The following is a 7,030-nucleotide window of genomic DNA, read 5'->3' on the forward strand; positions in this document are numbered from 1 at the left end:
CAGTCTTGAGAATGAAAAGGATTTGAACTTTAAGTGTTTGGAACCCCTTTTGAACCTTAAACCCTAAAACATAAATCCTAGCCGAAGGTTTCACTCGCGTGCGTTAATTTGAAACCTACGTGCACCGGTCAACTTGCCAAGTGTTGGTCAAAGGTCAAACTTTGACCGTTGACCAACGCGTGGGTTATTTTGACCCACGCGCGCCAATCTGCGATCAGCATCTGCCAATCAACCTCTTGTCCCATCACCTTTTGGCCGGCTGCAGAAACCATCATCAGGCAGTCACTAAGCCAGCTGAGCCTCCCTGACAGCTCGGGGATCACCCCAGCATCCCCTCTCTCACAACCACTCTCATCACCTTTATGGATGCATGGCCTTCTCCACCAAGCCACCCCAACTAGCCTTGCTGGCTGATTTATCCTCTATTACCTCCACCTTCCAAACCCCTATAAATACCCTCATTCATCTTCCATTAAAAGGGTTACAAATTTTCAAGATTAACAAAATTCAAGCAAAAGTCTTCACATACAAGCCCTAATTCTCTCAAACTCAAAGCAAACACTTCCATTGTCATCCAAACAACCACATCAACCCATTTTTCAGCCATTAATCGTCCAAGTTCAATCCATTTTGAAATACTCAAGCAAATGTATTAAACCTTACAGTCTTATTGTTTTGATCCCTTAGGGGGGCTGGCAGGGCCAAGACTGGTAATCTATAACAGTCCTGGACCTAAAGCTTGCAGGGTTACAAGAACCACATTGGCCTTCACACTTGTGCGCGTCAGTCTGCTGTTAGCGCGCGCCACTCTTTGGCTACGCGCGTAGATCTGCGTGGGGATAGTGGTGTTGGTATTTTATGTTTTTAATATCATATAGGTCAATATGATGCATGTTTAAAATCTATTTACTGTTTTATATGTTAAAAGTGCTAGTAGTATTTCAAAATGCATGTTTGCTCCTTTGGAATACCCCAAGATTCCTTCTGAACAGGCGCGCGCAGGTTGTTAACACCAAATACTGGAAGTCCAGCCAAAACAAGCGCGCGCTTATCCATGTTTAGCGCGCGCAAGTTGTTAACAAACCCCAGTGGTTGGCTTTACATGGGTAACTTGGTCTTTGGCCACTATCTCCACACTGTTTATGAGGTGTATTCCATTCAATATCTATTATGTTTGTAATTATATAATCCCCTTGTACATATAAACTGCTTGGTTTGATTCTAGGTGAGCACTGATCATTCTACAGCCTAGAAAGGAATAAAAATCAAAGCTATTGAGATAAGTCAATACACGCGCGCTTGTGTGGGATTCGCGCTCACAGATTGTTTTGCATGCATGTAGATCATTGCATGCAAGGTGGTCCTTCTTCATGCCAATTTTCCCTAGTGTACTGTTTTGGCAATTTTAGAAGTATTTTGACTTTTATCTCATTTATTGCTTGTTAAATCATCCATCCATGTTATATTATCACATTCTACAAATTGTCATAGTTTTAATCCTCATTTTAACTGTTTTCCCACCCTAATTCGCTAAAAAAATTGATTAATAAAGAAGAATCTCAAATCTTTTCACAAAATGCATAAGTAGAGACCGATTTCCAAGTTGGGCGAGAGGGGTGCCTTAAAATCCTTCCCCTCTTGTAACCAAGCTCCCGAACCTAGATATGGTTATGACAGACTGGTACTTTCATTTTTTCAAATCAAATAGCGTATAAGGCATTTTAAGTTCGGTTCCTTAGGTGTCGAACTTTCAAACCTAAGTGGTGACTCTGAATTAAGCGCTCGTCCCGCCGATGCTCCCTCGATCTGGCCCTCTCTTTGAAAAAATCGAAATTTTTAAAGGCACGTTGCCCACACATTTCTTGAAGGTGAGTGAGTCTTGTCAATTCTGGTGGGAGCATGCCCTGAAGAACCTATTCTTTCAATACTCTGCATTTCACCAAGATTTGAGTGTGTTTGATTATTGAGCAGATAATTGCCTGTCGAAATTGGCTAATTTGTATTCTTTTTTAACGTTGTTTATACTCCGTATTTGTTTTGGTTAATACTAGTAGGAATTAGCATAGAATTCGACAATGTTATCGATAGGGCTGATAAACGAGCTGAGTTATTTGAAGTCGAGTTTGTTTCATTAAAATCTAGTTCAAGATCAATTTAATTTATAAGCAAACATAACCTTCAATTATTTTAAAAATTCGCTTTTGTTTTCGAAGAGACCAGTACTCACCTAATTTGACCCATGATTTATTAAAAAATTAAGAGTTAAATACCTAGACACCCTTCGAAATTTATCTCTTTGTCTCGTTCACCCCTCTTAAAGCTCATTCAAAAAGAACGATTCTAAATTTTTTAGATGAGGAACTTAATGAGTTTTAGAAATAAGTTCAAACACTACTAAAACTCATTAAGTTTCCTCTAGTTTTGAGTTAAAGCAAGCGAAACCCTTAATCCAAATAATAATTTGGGATCAACCGGATGTAAAAAATTACTGGAATTGTTCATATTTATAAAACTTTGATATGAGAAGATGACGCATACCCAAAATAACTCGTTTGCTACATGAATAATCGTGTTTTGCTGGAACAAATGTGTGGTCGGAGTTTCAAACCAAATTTGCAACCTATTTTTTTCTTGCAAAAACGCCAGCAAAAGATATCCCCTCCAAATGACTTTTGGCATGGCGATCTTCCCAACAAAATGAACCATGGTCATTGTTTAGGTCCACCAAAGCTCAAGAATTGAGAAGCATACTGAATCAAAATGATCCCTCCCACATGATTCCTTAAGTGACGCAAAATAGAAAAGTGATCACATGTTATTTGCCGATCAAAACAATTCTTCTGTAAGTTTCGTGTTTCTAAAATCCATGCAAAAATCAAGTTCACTAGACATTCGTAATCATTGAAACAAGTCATTTGTAACAAGAGAAATAGAAAAATTCTAATTGTCTGTTTTTGTTCAAACAAATATAATGCGACTTTACGGATTCTTGATATTCTATAATTTTTGCATAGGTGTTAAACACATCGAGACCAACTAGATTAATGAGGCCCCATTCCAAAACCTAAATTAAGTATTTATTTTTTAAGAAGGTAATTTCAAACTTAAAAATAATGTATTTACGCAAATAATTTTTCTAGCAATATGCATCTTGTTTGATAGATTTCATTGAGATCTTTTGAACATTGCAATAAAAAATCAAAAAATTAATTTTTATTTACATTATTTCTATTTTAAAAATATGAAATAAATATTTATTTTTTAAGAATGTGTTTTAAAACACAGCCTGAGTCTCATCTTGCTCGCATAGGAATTATACGACGGATCATCGCGATCTTTGTCAATCCTAAAAACAGTGAGAGAGAGAGAGAGAGACATGCGAGTAATGTGGCAGACGGTGTTGAGAATTTGGTCATCTGTACTTGCAGCAATCACTTGGGAAGACATGGGAGAAGAAAGACTGGAATTTCAGTGTGGGTGCTGATCCCTGTACTTGGTTCACCGATGACCTAAATGGTGTTGAGAATTCGGTCATCTGTACTTGCAGCAATGACACCGTCGATACTTGCAGCAACGACCACACTAACATTCTAGTCTTTCTTCCCCAATGTCTAATTCCCAACTTCCTTCAATGCTTCCACTGTTAAAAAAAATGTGTTGAAAAAAAACCCACAATTTATAGTCTGTTGATAATTTCCAGAATCAATTTACAAACAAAATAGCACCACGCTGTAATGCAAATTACTACTACTGAACATCGGATATATAAACAGCCATTATTTTCCTATCTTATTCATTTTTGCGGAAGGGGTTTTTTTTTTTCCCTAGAAAAATGATCTAATTTCCAGAAAATTATGAAAAAATAAGTTTCAATAATCATCAACCAAACAAGTTTCCAAAAAAAAAAAAAAAAGGTAAATAAATCTGGAAAACAGAGTATAACAAAACAATAGAAATTTTTTTATTCTTTTGTTTAATGTACTTGGTTATGAAAGAAGAAAATTAAAGATATTTCTTGACAAAATCTAGTTTCTTTTTTCTTTTCCTTTCTCTTTGCTGATTATCTAAAAGTTATGTTTGAAACTTGTAAAAGCCACATCTCAATGAAAAAAAGAAAGAAAAAAGAAATGGAATCTAAAACAGAGGAAAATTGTGGGCAAAGTACAACAATTTTCCCCTACTTTATGTGCAAAGGAAAGAAAAAAAAAACGAAAAGGACATGGTAAACAATCAAGAAAAAAAAAAAAACATAAATTTGTAATCTCTCTCATGATTCATGAATAAATGAAATTATGTTTGAATACCTTCATCAGGGAGAAGACGAGTGGCTGCAGAGGCAAAAGTTGTGAAGGAAATGAATATTCCAATGGCTAATGGAGCAAAATCTCGTGGGAATATCCTCATGTTGTGTTGTTCAGAGAGGAATGAGAGGAAAATTGCTATTCCCCCCCCCCCCCTGACCCGCCCCCCCCCCCCCGGCCCCACCTCCCTTTTCCCATTCTACCCCCCTTCTCTTCTCTCTCTCTCTCTCTCTCTCTTTTCTTTCTTTCTTTCTCTTTTTTTTTACCGTTTGGTTTTTTTTTTTCTTTTTCTTTTCAGTTTCAGTTTCGTTTTTTTTTTCATTTTATTTTCAGTTTCGTTTTTTTTTTCATTTTATTTCCTATTCGTTCTTTCCAGTTTGAATTTTTTTCTCTCTTTAATAATAGGTTCAAGTCTAATTCTAGGCTTTGTAAAATAATTGAGAGAAAAAAAAAGTGTTTTAATTGATCATGTTTATCCGACTGTTTTATTTTTATTTTTTTGACCTTTATAGATTAAAAAATATAGTTACTAAAATAAGTGTTTCAATTTTCAATCCGTTTGAACCGGTGCAAAGTTGTTATTTTTCTGATCATTTCATCCTAAATGGATCTAGTAAATTTTTGGCTCCAAGGCCTTTCAATGGACACCCTAAGAGAGTTTTGAAACTAAATAATGAGTCTTAGGGTATTTGTTGAAAGGCCTTAAACCAAAAAATTCATTATGACCATTTAAAATAAAATAATAATAAAAACGATCTTTGCTCTGATTTAACTGAATTGAAAATTAAAACACTTAATTCTTGAATTATATTTTTAAATATACAAATGGTGTATTTATAGAAATTAAATAAATAAGGTATAAGTAATTAAATAAAAAAATAAATGAAAAAATAGGTGGGACCCGGGGGGCTCAACTGCCCTCATTGGCACAGTAGCCCCTACGAAGCCCCTAAAACGTTTCCGTTTTAGTTATAAAAAAATAGAAACCAGCCATTTGCAATCCTATGGAGTAGAGACGTGATTTGAAGCAACATACTACTGAATCAGTTAAGAGGATTTATGCTAAATAATAGTTAACAAATTTATTAAATTGTACTATAGTTAAAAAAAAGTAATCCTAAATATAACATTTGTATTTTGGATTAGTATGTCGTTTGCAAAATACATTTCGTAATTAGTTCCCGAACACTAATTGTAATCTTAATTGAAAATAGAATTTGAGTTAACCAAAAAAAAAAAGAAGGGAGGTAAATGGGAAAAGAAACAAATAAAGAAAATAATTGAAAAAAAAAGATTCAAAGTGGAAGGAATAAAAGGAAATAAAGAGAAAAAAAACAAAAAAAAAAAATCCAGCCGAAAAGAAACAAAAAGAAAATAAAGAGGGAAAAAGAAAAAGAAAAGTAAATGGACGGAGGGGGGAAGCAGGAGAAGAAGAGAGAAAAAAAAAAGTAAATGGGAGGAGGGAGGGGCAGGAGAAGTAAAATGGGGGGAGGGGAGGGGGTAATATGGGAAATGGGGTGTGGGGCCGGGGGGTGGGGTGTCAGGGGGGGGGGAAAAGCAGCCCTCTTTGTCCCAACCTCCACAGCTGTTCTTTTTTCAACTCTCTCTCTCTCTCTCTCTCTCTCCCTTACACTACAAGATCCAATACCGAAGCTCTCGAAGAGAGAGAGAGATGAGATTGGGACGAAGTAATTGAAGAGAGAGAGTGATGGGTTTGGGAAGTAAACTACTAATCGCACCTCCTCCGGTGTCAGGCCCCCACTGACACGGCCCTCCTTCCCCCTTTTACCCTCTCTCTCTCTCCCTCCTTCCCTCTCCCGTCCCAGCACTCTCTTATATTTAATTTTTTGTTATAAAATTTTAAATACTAATAATTTGTTTTTCACGTATATTTTTTAATAAATTTATATATTTGAAATCTACTCAACGAAATCTATCAAACAAGCCTAATATTGATGGTAAAATAATATAAAACGAAAAAATTATATTTTTTACGTAGTCTAAACTATCTAAAGAGGTTGAAAAATATGTTCCAAATTTCAATCCGTTTTTACGTAGTTTAATTATGACCATTTAGGATAAAATGAGCAGAAAATTGAAATCTTTCCACCGATTTAAACAGATTAAAATTTGGAACACTTAATTTTTTTAACATTTTTAGACAGTTTATATATTAAAAAATATAGTTAAAAAATTAAATGTTCCAAATTTAAATCCGCTTGAACCGGTGGAAAGATTTTAGTTTCCTGATCATTTTATCCTAAATGGCCATAATTAAATTTTGACTCTAGGACTCTCGTTGATAAGCCCTAAGAGATATTTGATTCTAAAATGCCAAAAATTCATTATGACCATTTAAGATAAAATGAAAAAAAAAAAAGATCTTTCCACCGATTGAACCGGATTGAAAATCGGAACACTAAAATAATTTTTAATAAATAAAAAAGAAAAAAGATACAGAGCATAAATATTATTAATTAAATAAAAAAAATAACAAAAAATAGGTTCTCGGTATTTTTGGAATGAAAATGTTACAAAATTAAGGTTAAAAGTTGGAAGTTGCAACAGTTGAAAGTTAATGCACCATTGGTTGAAAGTTGCAACAGTTGGCCAGTTTGAAGTTGGAAAAAAATTAATTGCACCATTGGTTGAAAAGTCCTTCTGAACTCATATCATCTTTTTCAAATCAACAGGACCCTACATTGATAGCGTTGGTTGAAAGTTGGACC

At 34.8% G+C, this 7,030-nt stretch overlaps 1 long non-coding RNA gene across 1 annotated transcript; it reads right to left on the bottom strand.

Moving 5' to 3' along the window:
• Positions 1-2,476: 2,476 nt before the first annotated feature.
• On the bottom strand, positions 2,477-4,431 carry LOC131324457 (uncharacterized). Its single transcript, XR_009199357.1, has 2 exons — positions 4,305-4,431; positions 2,477-3,640 (listed from the first exon to the last, which is right to left on the bottom strand). It is a non-coding gene; the product is annotated as an uncharacterized LOC131324457 (long non-coding RNA).
• Between the last annotated feature and the right edge of the window lie 2,599 nt (positions 4,432-7,030).

This window comes from Rhododendron vialii, chromosome 4a (genome assembly GCF_030253575.1).
Source record: "Rhododendron vialii isolate Sample 1 chromosome 4a, ASM3025357v1".
Lineage (NCBI taxonomy): Eukaryota > Viridiplantae > Streptophyta > Magnoliopsida > Ericales > Ericaceae > Rhododendron > Rhododendron vialii.